At 42.1% G+C, this 18,507-nt stretch overlaps 1 protein-coding gene across 1 annotated transcript in view; it reads right to left on the bottom strand.

Moving 5' to 3' along the window:
* Positions 1-17,000, bottom strand: part of specc1 (sperm antigen with calponin homology and coiled-coil domains 1) — a 268,966-nt gene extending 251,966 nt beyond the window's left edge. Inside the window, exon 1 of the mRNA XM_060912649.1 lies at positions 16,960-17,000. The gene's annotated coding sequence lies outside the window, so the exon portion shown is untranslated. The remainder of the gene's footprint in view (positions 1-16,959) is intronic.
* Positions 17,001-18,507: the final 1,507 nt, after the last annotated feature.

Genomic DNA, 18,507 nt, shown 5'->3' with positions numbered 1-18,507 from the left:
TATTCACATGAGCAGTGCCTCTCTTATGACTACATACCACTGGAAGTGTTTAAGTCAGATTAGTGTGTAAAAGCTCTGCTGATGGAAACTAACGCCCTCATAAACCTGCATAAATTAATTAAACCCACATCTAATTCTTATTTAAAAGGTTAATCTGAAAACTCTAGCAGATGTAATGATTTAAAATCATCAGAAAGCTTATGTTATATTGGTTAAACAGCATTGGTTTGCTGGTCCTGTGCAGCTCTCCTCTGTGAGCTTCATCTAGGACAACATGTTCTCAACAGAGTGCAAGGCTCCCAGTGACACACTTCTAGCTATTTTCACTTCTTGGACAGCTTGGCCTGAGAAAGTAAAGGGTGTAATTACCTACAAACATAACTGTCAGAGGAGGGATGTTTTATACGAGCTGTTTTTAGCTGTACTTCTGGTAAACTAAGAAAAAAAAAATATGCATTTCATTGGCCCAGGCTTCTAGACATGTCAAGAAATGTTATGCACAGAATAACATGAAGCTCGGGATTTTCCTTTGAATGTAAGAGACCTGGTCCTCAGATGAGAAGACAATAGGCTATTACTTTACTGGCATATCAGTGCCGTGGATCTGGCTAGTTCGTTTTTCTGAGGCTTGTGTTTTCTTTAAAAAGCAACAGAGAGGAGGTGTCACTGGGTAGACTTGGCACTGGTTTTACTGCAATTGCATTTTGCCTTGCCGAGAGCTCTAAAAATTACATAAGGTTGTGTTTAAGCCGATGTTGTGCAAATGAATGACGAAAGCCCCTCTGAATAAAAAGTAAAGAATGGGATGTTAAAGGAAAATTATCAACGGCGGGGTGATGGGATGTGGCCAGATGTGAACCTGGAGTTATTGTTACCACCCCAAAGTTGATCATCAGTGTTCTCCGCGGGCGCTTTTAAAGTGGCACACCGCCACGTTATAATTCTGGCCCGCCACCCTTCCCTTGGCCAAAAAAAAAAAAAAAAAGGTAACTTCATCAGTATACACCAAATAAATAAAAAAGTATTCGCTTTATTATAATTTTGTAACTATTTAACACGCATAAGACCATTAAACGAATGCATACAGGGCTACCTGAAGTGACCACGCGATTGCAATAGAAAAACATCTGTCCGGCTGCGTACAGATTGTGACCCAGAGCTCTGCAGATTGAGGTCTATCCCTGCGTTACACGACACTGCACCACATTACACTACACTGACACATAGTAACGTTGGAAGCTACAAGCTGCAGCTAGCCAGCAGCTAAATAACTGCGGTGCACATACAAGTTGCTTGTAGCGTTATTGTGCAACGGTTACGCTTATCTGTCGTCTTTTCCGACGATACACTGTTACAGTAATTATATAACAGCACACACACACACACACACACACACACTAGTTAAGTTCAGGTCTTTTATTTTACGCATCTGTGATTGTGTAGATGAGAGCTGCATTTTCCCATTGCTTCCCTGTGGTTGTTTACTGCAGGACTTCCAGGTTCCTGGGTCAAAGGACCTGAACTACAGAGGCCGGGGTGGCTTTGTCGTGCCAGTCTCGGGCATGAGCACCAGCTCGTGTATGGATTGGAGTGGTTTTACCCAATCAACATTATGTGTATTGTAAAAAATGTATGCAATTGGGTATTTTGTTTATGCATGGAAGTTCATTTATTTTTCACACACAGAAAAAAATATAATTAATTCAGGGATGCGCAACAGGAGGCATGGTGGTGTAGTGGTTAGCGCTGTCGCCTGACAACAAGATGATCCGGGTTCGAGCCCCGTGGCCAGTGAGGACCTTTCTGTGCGGAGTCTGCATGTTCTCCCCGTGTCCGCGTGGGTTTCCTCCGGGTGCTCCGGTTTCCCCCACAGTCCAAAGACATGCAGGTTAGGTTAACTGGTGACTCTAAATTGACCGTAGGTGTGAATGTGAGTGTGAATGGTTGTCTGTGTCTGTGTCAGCCCTGCGATGACCTGGCGACTTGTCCAGGGTGTACCCCGCCTTTCGCCCGTAGTCAGCTGGGATAGGCTCCAGCTTGCCTGCGACCCTGTAGGACAGGATAAAGCGGCTAGAGATAATGAGATGAGATGAGGGATGCGCAACAGGCACATCAGTCTCAATTGAAATGTCAAATGAGTCTCAAATTGACAATAAAGATGATATGTACAGTAAGAATGTGTTAATTTTTTATAAAATGATTTTAACAATGATTGAGCATTTCCTATCCATTTATTGGCCAGTTTCACGGTCAAAAAAGCCCAAAGTCCGTCAGCTTCAGGGGGACTTTGTCCCCCGGCCCCCCAAACCCCCGCTACCACCTTTTTTATTTTTGAAAAGTGGAGAACCCTGATTATCTTCCAATAACAGCATGTTTCAAAGTGTTTTATTCCTCCTGTATCACAGCCATTTGCTCGTGATTACAATGTGTTATTAATTACAGTGGGGCAAAAAAGTATTTAGTCAGTCACCAATTGTGCAAGTTCTCCCACTTAAAAAGATGAGAGAGGCCTGTAATTTTCATCATAGGTACACTTCAACTATGAGAGACAGAATGAGAAAAAAAATCCAGAAAATCACATTGTCTGATTTTTAAAGAATTTGCAAATTATTTGCAAATTATGGTGGAAAATAAGTATTTGGTCAATAACAAAAGTTCATCTCAATACTTTGTTATATACCCTTTGTTGGCAATGACAGAGGTCAAACGTTTTCTGTAAGTCTTCACAAGGTTTTCACACACTGTTGCTGGGATTTTGGCCCATTCCTCCATGCAGATCTCCTCTAGAGCAGTGATGTTTTGGGGCTGTCGCTGGGCAACACAGACTTTCAACTCCCTCCAAAGATTTTCTATGGGGTTGAGATCTGGAGACTGGCTAGGCCACTCCAGGACCTTGAAATGCTTCTTACGAAGCCACTCCTTCGTTGCCCGGGCGGTGTGTTTGGGATCATTGTCATGCTGAAAGACCCAGCCACATTTCATCTTCAATGCCCTTGCTGATGGAAGGAGGTTTTCACTCAAAATCTCACAATAAATGGCTTCATTCATTCTTTCCTTTACATGGATCAGTCGTCCTGGTCCCTTTGCAGAAAAACAGCCCCAAAGCATGATGTTTCCACCCCCATGCTTCACAGTAGGTATGGTGTTCTTTGGATGCAACTCAGCATTCTTTCTCCTCCAAACACGACAAGCTGAGTTTTTACCAAAAAGTTCTATTTTGGTTTCATCTGACCATATGGCATTCTCCCAATCCTCTTCTGGATCATCCAAATGCTCTCTAGCAAACTTCAGACGGGCCTGGACATGTACTGGCTTAAGCAGGGGGACACGTCTGGCACTGCAGGATTTGAGTCCCTGACGGCGTAGTGTGTTACTGATGGTAGCCTTTGTTACTTTGGTCCCAGCTCTCTGCAGGTCATACACTAGGTCCCCCCGTGTGGTTCTGGGATTTTTGCTCACCATTCTTGTGATCATTTTGACCCCACGGGGTGAGATCTTGCGTGGAGCCCCAGATCGAGGGAGATTATCAGTGGTCTTGTATGTCTTCCATTTTCTAATAATTGCTCCCACAGTTGATTTCTTCACACCAAGCTGCTTACTTATTGCAGATTCAGTCTTCCCAGCCTGGTGCAGGTCTACAATTTTGTTTCTGGTGTCCTTTGACAGCTCTTTGGTCTTGGCCATAGTGGAGTTTGGAGCGTGACTGTTTGAGGTTGTGGACAGGTGTCTTTTATACTGATAACGAGTTCAAACAGGTGCCATTAATACAGGTAATGAGTGGAGGACAGAGGAGCCTCTTAAAGAAGTTGTTACAGGTCTGTGAGAGACAGAAATCTTGCTTGTTTGTAGGTGAACAAATACTTATTTTACCGAGGAATTTACCAATTAATTCATTAAAAATCCTACAATGTGATTTCCTGGATTCTTTCCCCCCATTCTGTCTCTCATAGTTGAAGTGTACCTATGATGAAAATTACTGGCCTCTCTCATCTTTGTAAGTGGGAGAACTTGCATAATTGGTGACTGACTAAATACTTTTTTGCCCCACTGTATGTTATAGCAGCTACAAACAGCCATTCCGTCACTAGCTTCTCTTAGTACTCTGTCTTGAAGTCAGGGTCTTGTCATGTTGTTGAGAAACTGGAAAGTGCACAAGTCCTCTGTCCTGAAGACTTTCCCAGGGTGGAAAACTTACTGAACTTCATTGGAGATCATAAACGTTAACTAAATGCCACCTTACAGAAAGCGTCACCGTATCAATGCTTACCTGTTTTTTTAAAAGCAACAATGTTATTGATTTATCCATCTTTTTAATACTTCTGAAAGAATAATATCTAAACAACAACATGGTCAGAAACGGCATAGGACGAGGCACGGACCACACGTCCACATGACATTTATAAAGGAAAAGGATGCTCCAGCTGCTTCCAGCCTATTTTAAACGCTTTAAAGCCCCCATGATGTTTATGAGCACAGCATGCGGTTAGATTTGTTCTATAAAAATAGCAGCCCTTGTCATAACTCGAGCCCAATGTTGAACCCCTTCAGGGCCCATTAAAGAAAATGAAATAGCAAGTTTTCACAGATGCCTACAGTAAAACTACAAAGAGTGGCTACTGCTGCCTATTATTATAACGAGCAGCTTTAAAACAAAGCTCTAAAAAAATACTGCAATTTGGCTTTTTTCCTTGTTCTATGTTAGTGTACATGATTACCAAAATAACACGTTTTTGAATAGATAGTAATGAACAAACGGCAACCGACGAAAAGAAAAGCATTTCTCAAACACGACTGTTATTACATGACATTACACTGCCACGACATCCTGTGACATTCACTCGTTATATTATTTTACCTTTCCTGCCAAACTTTTCCATTTTCCATAGGAGCTCTGCAATTTAACATTTGAGTATGTCACTCCAAAAGGGAAAAAAAAAAACTCAAGGAACCTTTCTATTGCCAATAAAATGGCCGACGAGCCAATCAACCTCCATCCATTATCCGTAGCCACTTATCCTGTGCAGGGTCGCAGGCAAGCTGGAGCCTATCCCAGCTGACTACGGGCGAAAGGCGGGGTACACCCTGGACAAGTCGCCAGATCATCACAGACACATAGAGACAAACAACCATTCACACTCACATTCACACCTACGGTCAATTTAGAGTCACCAATTAGCCTAAACGGCATGTCTTTGGATTGTGGAGGAAACCGACGCAGGCACAGGGAGAACATGCAGACTCCACACAGAAAGGCCCCTGTCGGCTCGAACCCAGGACACCAGCAAGTGAGGCGACAGTGCTAACCATTACACCACCGCCAGTCAACGTCTCATCTCATCTCTCATTATCTGTAGCCGCTTTATCCTGTTCTACAGGGTCGCAGGCAAGCTGGAGCCTATCCCAGCTGACTACGGGCGAAAGGCGGGGTACACCCTGGACAAGTCGCCAGGTCATCACAGGGCTGACACATAGACACAGACAACCATTCACACTCACATTCACACCTACGGTCAATTTAGAGCCACCAGTTAACCTAACCTGCATATCTTTGGACTGTGGGGGAAACCGGAGCACCCAGAGGAAACCCACGCGGACACAGGGAGAACATGCAAACTCCGCACAGAAAGGCCCTCGCCGGCCACGGGGCTCGAACCCAGACCTTCTTGCTGTGAGGCGACAGCGCTAACCACTACACCACCGTGCCGCCCGCCAATCAATGTATGATTCTGTAAATTATTTAGCAGGTGTTTTGTACTCTCAGATATTAACTGACACCGCCCAAAAGCTCCGCCCCCTTCCTCCATCTCACATGCTCTGGACTCTGATTGCTTTCAAGGTAAATGTTTTGAGTTCACTAATAATCAAATACAGGCTAGAAGCAAGTTAGCTAACATTAGAGTTAACATGAGTATGTACTTAACATCAGGTAACAAAATTTATTCTGAAAAATGCCACAATATATTTTGTGCTCAGGGTTTGGGACGAGTGACAGTAGCATCAGGAATCATCGACAGATTCCATCCATCATGATGGCTTTCAAGCTGGACAATTTAAATATATGTTGGGTAGTTTATATCATTTTATTTTAACTTTATAATTAGCTTAGTTACAGGTAATAACCTATTATCCCAACTGTAAACAGAATTCCTGACCATGTTAACTGGTATTTAATTAATTAAAATAAAAAATCCTGACTATATGCTGATCCACACAGCTGGAGATAGACTTGTAACCAACTTCTGATATTTTTCTCGTTCTAATGATGCAAGTTGTCCACAACACCTGTTACATACAGTACGGTGCAAAAGTCTGAGGCACATGTACAGAAAAAAACAGTAGTCTCAGGTATAATGAGTGCAGTTTGATAAGGAAATGAGCTGTAGGTTTTACTGAGCGTCTTACAGAACCAGCCACAGTTCTTCTGGACACTTTATCACACTCGCGTCTTCATTTTACACCAAAACCCAGTAGCCTTCATTATGTTTTATTTTTTAATCTGAAAAGTGCTCTCTTATGGAATATGCTGCTCAGATACAAACTTTTTTTTCCTGTGACATTTAATTTTGTGCTGGAAAACAAACATTTGGAACTCTAAAATGTTTGTGTACTGACTCGAGAATGTAGAAGTCATAAAATAGAAATCCATAACAAAGTTTGTATGAAAAAAAAAAACAATAGGTTGCCTAAGACTTTTGCACAGTACTGTATGTCTGGCCATACAGTATATTAAAAAAAAAAAAAAATCATCGGTATGTGGTTTTAAGTTAACAAAACAGTTTTTATTTAAAATTTGTTTTACACAGACTTATATTTAGTACAAACTATTTTTTATATAAATATATCGATGTCAGTGCTTATGTAAATGAGGAAGTAATTATAATGTTTGTAAACAAACGAACTGATAATGTTGAACCGGTGTCCGAAAATCTTTTTGTTCCACTTTCTACCCACTTTAAGTACAACCCCAATTCCAAAAAAGTTGGGATGCTGTGTAAACTGTAAATAAAAACAGATTACGATAATTTGTAAATCATGGAAACCTGATAGTTCATTGAAAATTGTACAAAGACAACATAGCAAATGTTGAAACTGAGAAATTTTATTGTTTTTTTTTTTAAATTTATGCTCATTTTGAATTTGATGTCAGCAACACGTTTAAAAAAAAGTTGGGACAGAGGCATGTTTACCACTGTGTTGCATCATCTCTACTTTTAACAATACTCTGTAAACGTTTGGGAACTGAGGAGACCAATTGCTGTAGTTTTGAAAGAGAAATGTTGTCCCATTCTTGCCTGATATACAATTTCAGTTGCTCAACTGTTCAGGGTCTCCTTTGTCGTATTTTGCACTTCATAATGTGCCAAATGTTTTAACCTCCTAGGGCTTAGCGGTCACATGCATGGACAGCACTTTATAGAAATTCGGAACAAGAATCCATGTGGACATACTTTTTCTCTAAAAGTACATCTTATCAAAAGATGATGCTTAGTTTTTATTCTAATCAGGTTCTAATAAGCCCAAATAGCAAAGAGAAATAAAAAAATGCATGTAAAAAAACAGCTTGGGCCTTAGGAGGTTAAATAGGAGACAGGTCTGGACTGCAGACAGGCCAGTTTAGCACCCGGACTCTTTTACTACAGAGCCATGCAGTTTTAATATGTGCAGAAAGCGGTTTGGCATTGTCTTGCTGAAAGAAGGAAGGCCTTCCCTGAAAAAGATTTAGTCTGGATGGCAGCATGTTGCTCTGAAATGTGTATATATCATTCAGCATTAATGATGCGTTCCCAGATGTACAAGCTACCCATGTCATGTGCACTAATGCACCCTCATACCATCACAGATGCTGGCCTTTAAACTGTGCACTGATAACAAACCGGATGGTTCCTCTCCTCTTTAGCCTGGAGGTCGTGGTGTCCATGATTTCTAAAAAGAATTTCTAGCTCTGATTTGTCAGACCTCGGGACAATTTTCCACTTCGCCTCAGTCCATCATAAAAGAGCTCGAGCCCAGAGAAGGTGGCAGTGTTTCTGAATATTGTTTATATCTGGTTTTAACTTGCATTTGTGAATGCAGTAATGAACTGTTTTCACAGACGATGGTTTTCTGAAGTGTTCCTGAGCCCATACAGTGATTTCCACGACAGACACGTGCCTGCTTTTAATGCAGTGTCTCCTGAGGGCCTGAAGATCACAGGCATCCAATGTCAGTTTTCAGTCTTGTCTCTTGCATACAGAGATTTCTCCAGATTCTCTGAATCTTTTAATGATATTATGTACCATAGATGATGTGATCCCCAAATTCTTTGCAATTTTACATTGAGGAACGTTATTCTTAAATTGTTGCACTGTTTGCCCACACAGTATTTCACAGAGCGGTGAAACCCCCCCCCATCTTTACTTCTGATGCCCCTTTTCCACCAAAGCAGTTCCAGGGCTGGTTTGGGGCCAGTGCTTAGTTTGGAACCGGGTTTTCTGTTTCCACTGACAAAGAACTGGCTCTGGGGCCAGAAAAACTGGTTCCAGGCTAGCACCAGCTCTTTGCTGGGCCAGAGGAAAGAACCGCTTACGTCAGCGGGGGGGCAGAGTTGTTAAGACCAACAACAATAGCAAGACCGCAAAAGGTTGCCATTTTTAAGCGACGAGAAGCAGCAGCTGTACAAACGCGAAGTCATCCATTATTGTTGTTGTTACTGCTTCTTCTTCTCAGTGTTGTTGTTGCTTTGATGTTCGCGCCAAGGTTTATGCAAACGCAGCGACGTAACTGACGTATACAGCGACGTAATGACGTGGCTCCCCTTAGCACCCCGAGCTATGGAAAAGCAAACTGGTTCTCAGCTGGCTCGCAAGCTCAGCTGGCCCCGAACCAGCCCTGGAACTGATTTGGTGGAAAAGGGGTATGAGAGACTCCGCCTCTCTGGGATGCTCTTTTTATACCCAATCATGTGACCAACCTGTTGCCAATTAACCAAATAAGTTTTTTTTTTTTAGCATTACACAAATTTTCCAGTCTTTTGATGCCCTGTCCCAACTTTTTTGAAACGTGTTGCTGAGTCCAAAATCGCTCCCTACTCAACTATATAGGGCACTATATAGCGAGGACGCCATTTTGTAGTGCTGTCCGAAACCTTAGTGAGGATTATTTACACCCTATATAGTGCACTCAAAATATCCCACAATGCATCACGAAAAGTAGTGTACAACCGATGGTCACTAACCAAAGCAACATATCCTACCATGCATTGCGGTCGCACTGAAAGAAATCAAATTAAAAGTCTCGAATTTGATTTAATAAAAGGCAGCGGCAAAGAAGAAAGTATTCGGCCTTGATTTAAAAAGAACTGAAAGATGCAGATACTTTATATCGATTAATGTGAAATGCGCTCAATATAATATGGATTTATCACAAAAACACATGCATGTATTTATTATTTTGAAAACCCACCAACCGACTGATCTGGCACGTTTTAATTGTGCAACAGTAATGACGTAAATACTGGCGCGACGGACTCGTGTCCGAAAGCATTTTTTTTTCCATTTTACCAATGAGCTCACTATAGATTCCTCTATATAGTAATTCCCTATATCCTCCTGAGAACCAACCCATAGACTTGTGTCCTCTGTAGTTGATACTTGTTTTACGTGCACACCCTCTTACTCTTTCAAGCTATTCACTTGAATCCTGGTGTCTTGTAAAGAATACATCCTGGGCTTTCCAATGATATATCATGTGACTAGGAGGGTTGCTGAGAAATAGGTTGACAAGGAGATCATGAAATATCAGTGAATTTGATAAGTGAAAACATGTCCATGATTTTTCCACCATGCTTACCTGCGATGATGACGTCCGGGTTTTCCTCAAATTGCTGATCGTGCGTAAAAAAAAAAAAAAAAAATCCATCTCAGGTAACGAGCTGCGTCATCAGACGACAAGATCAAAGGGTAAGGGGAGGTCATCCAGTTGATTAATTAACCAATAATAACTGTTGGAACTGAAACTCCATTCATCCATCCATTATCTGTAGCCGCTTATCCTGTTCTACAGGGTTGCAGGCAAGCTGGAGCCTATCCCAGCTGACTATAAGCGAGAGGCAGGGTACACCCTGGACAAGTCGCCAGGTTATCGCAGGGCTGAGATGGAGACAAAGAAACATTCACACTTGCAGTTGCACCTACAGTCAATTTAGAGCCATCAATTAGCCTAACCTGCATGTCTTTAGACTGTAGGGGAAACCGGAGCAAACTCCACACAGAAAGGCCCTCACCGGCCGCTGGGCTCGAACCCAGGACCTTCTTGCTGTGAGGCAACAGTGCTAACCACTACACCACTGTGCCGCCCGGAACTGAAACTCACCTTTGTAAAATTGCTGGGGGGGGGGTCCTGGGGTTCCCGTGATCCCCCCCTTTGTCGGACCATACATTTTTTCAATAGCCGCATAAGAATATTAGAAAAGCGCCCACTGCAATTTTTCTAACTTTTTTTTTTAAAACTAGATTGTCACCTGGGTGGCACGGTGGTGCAGTGGTTAGCACTGTCGCCTCACAGCAAGAAGGCCTGGGTTCGAGCCCAGTGGCCGGCGAGGGCCTTTCTGTGTGGAGTTTGCATGTTGTCTGCATGGGTTTCCTCCGGGTGATCCGGTTTCCCCCACAGTCCAAAGACATGCAGGTTAGGCTAATTGGTGGCTCTAAATTGACCGTAGGTGTGAATGGTTGTTTGTCTCTGTGTCAGCCCTGCGATAACCTGGCGACTTGTCCAGGGTGTACCCCGCCTCTCGTACATAGTCAGCTGGGATAGGCTCCAGCTTGCCTGCGACCCTGTAGGACAGGATAAGTGGCTACAGATAATGGATAGATGGATAGATTGTCACCTCCGCCTCATTAGGGTTTCTATAACCTTGTATGGACTTCCTGTGGTTTGGGCGCAAAACCCCCCTTCTATGCAAGCGCAACATGATCGCCCTAGAAAGCATGGTCAAGCTGCCAGTGTAGCTGCGGTCTTTTTAGTTGTGAATTATGAGTATTTCCTCTTGTGTTAATAATTCGCCGTGTCAAAATAAGTGAAACTTTCCTCCTTCTTTCGACTTGAAGAGAGGTAAGCGATTTATATTATATATGAGTGATTCCACGCTTATGGGTACTGAAATGGGGACATGAACTTATTCACCTAAAACCATTTCTTTTTTTACCATCAGGTCACAAAACATGTAATCTTTAATGAATGATATGTTAAAAGAGAACTTTAATTTTCTGAGATGTAATAAAAACATATTTATATGCCAAAGTCAAGCCTATGAGTTCCAAAATGATGTCTGTTACATTACTTCTGTTACGATTGTCCATCTCGCATCTGTTACAAATTAATTACAATCTAGCTCTATACCATGTTAATCTTATTGAAAGAATGTGTATGTTTATTCTACTACACATGTTTATAATTATATTTGCTAAAACATCACCTTCCTATGTTTCAAAAAGTAATTCTACATTGTTAAAACTGAGAATATATATGTCCACAACACTTCTGTTATGTTCTGACTTTGGCATATAAATATGTTTTTATTACATCTCAGAAAATTAAAGTTATCTTTTAACATATCATTCATTAAAGATTACATGTTTTGTGACCTGATGGTAAAAAAAAAAGAAATGGTTTTAGGTGAATTTTTAAAAATAAGTTCATGTCCCCATTTCAGTACCCATAAGCGTGGAATCACTCATATATATATATATATATATTTCCCCCATCAAAGTTGTGGTTTCAAAGCTAAGTTTTAGTGTGCTGTTTCTCGAACATGACATCAAGAAAACATCGAAGAAACAGCAATAATGGAAGAGCCGGTTTCTAAGCTACCTAAAACTAGCAATGGTAATTATTTTTTGTTACATATTTTTCATAGTCCTAAGTCAATTTTATGATAAAACAGACTCAAAAGAAGATGCATTATCACCTTCGGCAGACCAAGAAACACCAGCCCAAGCGGCAGTTGCCGGTCAGTGAGCTTGGTTTGCTTATGCTATGGTCGCTGCTGTTTGGTTTGATAGAATTAGCCCAAAACATTAGTACGGTCAGTAAGCGAAACCATTCTTTTTGGTCGATGTATGCTTTCTTGATTTGCCAGATGAAATAATCTTGAAGATTATGAAGCATCTACCGCTCTCGGCAGCGTTCCATAACTTGTCAAGTACCTGCAAAAGGCTGCCGCACCTCTCTCACACGGCCGTGTTATGGAAACGTTTCACGTTAGAAGATACAGGACGTCCTCCTTTCAACACTATCCATAGTTCAGTTTAGTAAATTCAATCTTACACAAAGTGGTCAAACTGCCAGTGTAGCTGCGGTCTTTTTAGTTGCGAATTATGAGTATTTCCTCGTGTTCATAATTCTCCACGTCAAAACAAGCAAAACTTTCCTCCTTCTTTCAACGTGAAGAGAGGTAAGCGATTTATTATATGGGAGAGTTTGCCAAACTAGAGCGTGATGTAATATTGTGCATGCGCGTAAAATTGGTTGGCAAGAACCATTCACAATAGCCGGCAAAGTTGCATCATCACCTAGTTTTCGTAGCGATTTATCGCAGTATGCAAGTTCGTTGCCAACTGATGCAAAGCAAAGATATGCAGCAAAGCTTCTGTACAACAGTGGCACCAAAGTTTGCCTGATCCTTACGCAGTTACGGACAAATCCAAGCACCTGGCCTGACCTTCGGCAATATCTACCTGTATGTGATTGACACGCCTTCAATATACACAAAAGAATCAATAAAAGCCTACAAGTCTCTTGGGAGCATACAAATAAGTGTTAATTATTCAGTTGTCTTATTGAAATACTCATTTATATTTGCTTTTTGTGCCTAATAATAAAAAGACAAAGATTAAATAGGCACAATATATAAATCTTAGAAACATAAGCTAATGTTGTTGCTTCACACACACACACCAAAGATATACAGTACAGTACTAAACTTAAGCAAGTTCTACATTTAGAATGTACAAGCAGTGTTTTAAATCCAGGCTATGCTATTTATCTTCAAATACATATCATGAAAAGTTCGACCAATCTTCTAATGTCAAATATTTATACTGCAAAAAGTACATAAATTTGCCGTGAGTGCGTTTGCGGAAATCGTACTCATGTGTACTGCATACGAATCAGCTGTTCGTGCATTTTTACTCATCTTTTGGTTGATATCTAAGCAATGTCATAGCACAACAAATTATTTCTGATGAAGAAATTTTATCTAACATCATAACATTAAACTGCAAAACAAAATAATAAAAAATCATGTGTCTTACCAGATATAAAGTGTCGAAAGCAAACACGGTCGTTGTCAGTAGGTTCCCACTTGTTATGCTTAATTGCTGCGATCTAAAGCTTTCGGCGAGCTTCAGGTTTCTTTGGTATACGGTAAAAGCTCTTGGGATCATTCTTATTAAATCTGTATGTACAGCCGATAACACAACACGACACTACCATAATTAGTTAATGACCCGATAACTCTGATCGGCCATTTATATCTGGGTCTGTCTCAGAAACTGGGTACTGTGGGGGAACCCCACTAAATATACTCACAGTCAATAAACTATACGGTTTTGAATGGTGATGTCGGTTTTAATTTGAAATAAAATGATGAAAGAAATAATACAGATAAAACTAAATCTTTGATGTGAATACTCTTCAGAATTTGGCAAAAATTCTGCAAATTTCTGGAAAAATGGCGGCTTGATCTGGGACATGATAAACGGTTGACGACATCGCATTCCCTTAAAAAGGTTGTAGTCCACTGAAAAGTCTACAGTTATCACTAATTGTATTTTAAGTTGTAACTTTATACACCTAAGGATTGGTGCGCTCACAGAATCATCATAACCGTAATAAAACATGATGCAAAATATTTGATCACCGTCGTAACTCCATTTTCCGCATACCCAAAACCAATACGATCGTGTGTTTTGATCTAAACGGAAAGCCTCAGGGTCGAGGTCACCACCTCACCAAAAGTAGTAACTTAAAATCACTACGCCATATAAAAATTTAGTTATAAATTTGCGATTTTGTTTTTTAAAACGAAAGCTGAAAGTTAGGTATAGAATGTGTTTCTTACGATGGTAGCTGGTCTTGTATGAATTTCTGAGCTATAAAATGAGTTGTGGTCTATTTTTTACCGTAGCGTGTTATTTATGTGCGGGGAAGGACACACATTAACAATTTGCGTGTGTAGAATGGAATTTTCCACTCTAACAGTTAGAAGTTGATCGCGCTTCCATTTGTGGTCTTTCTGTTACGCGAGTGATCTGTTCGGACGTTATCACTGAAAAGGTGAGTTGACAGTTTTATTTTGTTTTAGTCTGGCAGTATAAGGCAATAGAATGTTTCTTTTTCATCTTACTTTCATATTTCATCGTGTTTGCGTATTTTTGGCCAATATTTTGCAACCATGGTCAATTTAGATCGAACTTTGAATAGAATCTACGGCCAGTCATTTTGCCCCGCCCCTGCCTCGCAGTCCGTCCGGTGCGGTAGTGATGTCCCGTTGCTTGCGCGCCGCAGCAGAGACCCGCGCGACCTTCAGCCGGTACAGTTGCTGTTCTTTTACCACCGCCGTTATTCTCATCTTTCCGGTGTGTTCTTGATTTTTCCATTGTGTCCCATTTTGCCATATCAGATCCCCAAAATGTATCATATTATTCATATTTACGTGAATAATCAATTCAGTCATAACTTGGCATTTTTAACCCAAGCAATCAAAAAGAGGAAATTTATTCAATATTTTCACTCATCTGTGAAGGAGGTGCTTTAATTCTTCATGATGTAGTTATTTTATATGGAAATCAATTTTACAAAAGCATTTGAATTGTAATCAAAGAAAATTTCCACAGTGGAGGCCAGATAAAGCAAGACGCTATGTTTATTCTTATTAAACATGACAAAAGAAACATTGAGTGTTAGGTAAATGCAAAAAAAAAAAAGTAAAATTAGAAAATGTATTTTTGCCAACCAAAACATCACGTGACCATTTGGTGACATCACGCCGAACTCTCCTATATTTTTTCCATCAAAGTTGTGGCTTCGAAGCTAAGTTTTAGTGTGCTGTTTCTCGAACACGACATCAAAGAAAGAAAGCACAACTTTATTCATCACACACTTGTGAAATTTCCTCTCTGCATTTAACCCATCTGAAGCAGTGAACACACACGTGAGCAATGAGCACACACACATACCCAGAGCAGTGAGCAGCCATGCTAACAGTGCCCAGGGAGTTCAGTTCCTCGCTCAAGGGCACCTCAGCCCAAGGCCATCCCGTATTAACCTAACCTGCATGCCTTTGGATTGTAGGGGAAACCAGAGCACCCACACGCAGAGAACATGCAAACTCCACACAGAAAGGCCCTCGCCGGCCGCTGGGTTCGAACCCAGAACCTTCTTGCTGTGAGGCGACAGTGCTAACTACACTACACCACCGTGCCGCCCCAAGAAAACGATAATAATGGAAGCTACCTAGAACTAGCAATGGTAATTATTTTTAGTTACATAATGCAGTCAGTGTGTGACCCCCGCTTTGAAAAATCCTAGCTACGCCCCGCTGATTGGGTTTCCTCAGGGTTCCTCCTACCTTACAAAACCATGCATTGAAGTGGACTCTCTCATATCATCTCTAGCCGCTTTATCCTGTTCTACAGGGTCGCGGGCAAGCTGGAGCCTATCCCAGCTGACTACGGGCGAAAGGCACCCTGGACAAGTCGCCAGGTCATCACAGGGCTGACACATAGACACAGACAACCATTCACACTCACTTTAGTCACACCAGTTAACCTAATCTGCATGTCTTTGGGGGAAACCGGAGCACCCGGAGGAAACCCACGCGGACAACATGCAAACTCCGCACAGAAGGGCCCTCGCCGGCCACGGGGCTCGAACCCGGACCTTCTTGCTGTGAGGCGACAGCGCGAACCACCACACCACCGTGCCGCCCTGAAGTGGACTGACGACAATAAATTTCCTGTAGTGAGTATTATGATGGGCGGCACGGTGGTGTAGTGGTTAGCGCTGTCGCCTCACAGCAAGAAGGTCTGGGTTCGAGCCCCGTGGCCGGCGAGGGCCTTTCTGTGTGGAGTTTGCGTGTTCTCCCCGTGTCTCTGGGTGCTCCGGTTTCCCCCACAGTCCAAAGACATGCAGGTTAGGTTAACTGGTGACTCTAAATTGACCGTAGGTGTGAATGTGGGTGTGAATGGTTGTCTGTGTCTATGTGTCAGCCCTGTGATGACCTGGCGACTTGTCCAGGGTGTACCCCGCCTTTCGCCCGTAGTCAGCTGGGATAGGCTCCAGCTCGCCTGCGACCCTGTAGAACAGGATAAAGCGGCTAGAGATAATGAGATGAATGATGAGTATTATGATGGACTGGTGTCCTGTCAAGAATGTACTGCCCAAGAAAAAGAGAAAGAGACACACACACACAGAGAGAGAGACTATATTCACCTGTAGTGTGCTGCCTTACACTAACCTTGCATGACTAGAAGTTTCTGAGGAGAATATATTCAACACTTGATAAAGGCACTTCAGCTGCCTGAACCTGCCTCAGTGGAGGGATTTACCGCAGTCTGTTCTCCCACACAGCCCAGTCTCTTCAGTCAGCACCTCGATTCCTCTCTGGATGAGTTTCCAGAGAATATCATTCTCAAAACGCGCCTCATTGTACTGAGCATTAACTCGCTTCCTTGCTAACCGGCTAGTTCCAGTTTCTTCAAACCGCAAACGACCGTTAAAAATAAAGTCTAATGAAGTAACTGTCAACTGCCCGAGACGACGCCGGTGTCACTGACCACCACGGGCACTTTGTCTACACAACACGCTCATTTATGAAATTAAACCCGTGTAGGACGCGTAAATTGTTAGTAAAAAGTGAAAGCGAGTGAAAATAATTTATATTTATTCAAAAAAAAAAAAAAAAAGGGAAATAAAGCGTACCTGGTTTGTGGACGTTGCAGGGGCGCGCGCTGCAGCTCTGCGATGCTCCGCGAGCGCGTACTGCTTAATGGCCGCCAGGTGGAGCGCGCGCCATCATGGCGTAATGGCTCACGTGCATGTTGGGTAATGTAGGCCACGCGCAAAAACTCCTGACATACACACTACTCAGATTCAGCAGTCAGACAATGAATACCAGTGTATTCACTGGCGCCATCTGCGGGGGGCACGGACCTTTTTGACCCCCCAAAGATAAAGTTGGGGGGGCAAAAACACCCCAATAATGAAAAAAGTAGTAAACAGTACAGATGAACTCATGTTAACTGACGATTGAAACCACCTAAACAAATAATAGCCTAGCTTTGAATGCAAAATAAGTAATCTATATGTTATATAATCTAAAATGTTATGATCGGACATGACCCTTTTCCGCTTGCAATATTCCAATGGTTGGCAGTGAGTGATTGACAGGTTGCACTACGCAAAATTTACACGTCCTTTAGTGCTTTGCGCAGACTTAAGACCTACCTGCGGAGCACCATGACTGCTCCGAGACTGAATTACTTGGCTGTTCTTTACACACACAAGGAACATACAGACCACATTCATTCATTATCTCTAGCCGCTTTATCCTTCTACAGGGTCGCAGGCAAGCTGGAGCCTATCCCAGCTGACTACAGGCGAAAGGCGGGGTACACCCTGGACAAGTCGCCAGGTCATCACAGGGCTGACACATAGACACAGACAACCATTCACACTCACATTCATTCACACCTACGGTCAATTTAGAGTCACCAGTTAACCTAACCTGCATGTCTTTGGACTGTGGGGGAAACCGGAGCACCCGGAGGAAACCCATGCGGACATGCAAACTCCGCACAGAAAGGCCCTCGCTGGCCCCGGGGCTCGAACCCAGGACCTTCTTGCTGTGAGGCGACAGCGCTAACCACTACACCACCGTGCCGCCACAGACCACATTGATTTGAAAAAAATTACCAATGAGTTCAGCGCTTGTGACAGAAGTAGTGATGTTTTTGCGAAGTTTTAGGGCTGATGGGCTATTAGGGTGAATATGATTTTCTCATGTTCATGAATATGATTTTCTCACTGCCTACTTGTTCATTTCCGTGGCCATGAAAGAGATGTGTTGTTAAAGTTTGTAAGTAAGATTAAAGTTAACTTTGTCATATCCATTAACTCTTAACAGAAACTACATTCATGTACAGTTGTCTGCCGAATTCATCTCAAAGAAAATTGCATGAAACTAAATTTGTTTATTGAATAAATTGTGTTTCATACAATGTTTAAAGTCGTGAGATTTTTTTAATGCATCATAATAAGTTATCATTAAAATGGGCGCTTCCCACTTGCAATGGTGAATAGTAATGAATGAAAATGACTTACAACTGAGTCTTTGATATTCAACTACATACACTGCCGACGTCATGACGTCACGGTGCAAGAACATAATTCTGACCCCCCAATGTTGACATGAAGTTGGCGCCTATGAGTGTATTCCTCTGATTTTAACTAATAATCACGTTCAATGGG

The sequence above is a fragment of the Neoarius graeffei genome, chromosome 28, assembly GCF_027579695.1.
Source record: "Neoarius graeffei isolate fNeoGra1 chromosome 28, fNeoGra1.pri, whole genome shotgun sequence".
Lineage (NCBI taxonomy): Eukaryota > Metazoa > Chordata > Actinopteri > Siluriformes > Ariidae > Neoarius > Neoarius graeffei.
The sequence above is the reverse complement of the archived record's forward strand: the minus strand, read 5'-3'. Positions and strand labels throughout refer to the sequence as shown.